Genomic DNA, 536 nt, shown 5'->3' with positions numbered 1-536 from the left:
AGGTACCACACCACCTGGGATTTAAACGTCTTAACTATAAGACGTTTATAAGACTTTAATGCTCCCCCTCCCTGCTTCTTCCGTGTGACCCAGAGTAAAGAGTCCAACAGGCAGGAAGGACTGCAAGGAGGAAAAGACATACACATTTAACTACACATTTGTTTTTAAAAAAAAGCATCGCAGTAAAAGCGTTGTCTACTCAGAGTATTTAAACATAGTTACCACATCAGTAAGTAGATATTACAGATACAACAGAATCTTGTATCTAAGATGAAATATATTACGCACGGCTATAATAACGCCATTGTTGTGGAATCAAGGTAATTTATTTATATAGTGAATTTTACCAATATGCACACAGTTGTTGCGTAGTATGTGAATGTGTTTATTTTCTCATTTTCTTTACATCATTCACCACTGCTCTCATTATACTAAATGGATTGACTGGCCAATCAGGAAGAGATACCTCATAAGTCAGGCTTTAAGGCAAGTAATTAAAGGGTGGATCAGGTGAATTCATTTGATCCTTGAGAGAG

Source organism: Aulonocara sp. 'chitande type north' Nkhata Bay, linkage group LG20 (assembly GCF_057382095.1).
Source record: "Aulonocara sp. 'chitande type north' Nkhata Bay isolate Kocher_YH1m ecotype deep benthic linkage group LG20, A_spYH_male_GT1.1, whole genome shotgun sequence".
Lineage (NCBI taxonomy): Eukaryota > Metazoa > Chordata > Actinopteri > Cichliformes > Cichlidae > Aulonocara > Aulonocara sp. 'chitande type north' Nkhata Bay.
The sequence above is the reverse complement of the archived record's forward strand: the minus strand, read 5'-3'. Positions refer to the sequence as shown.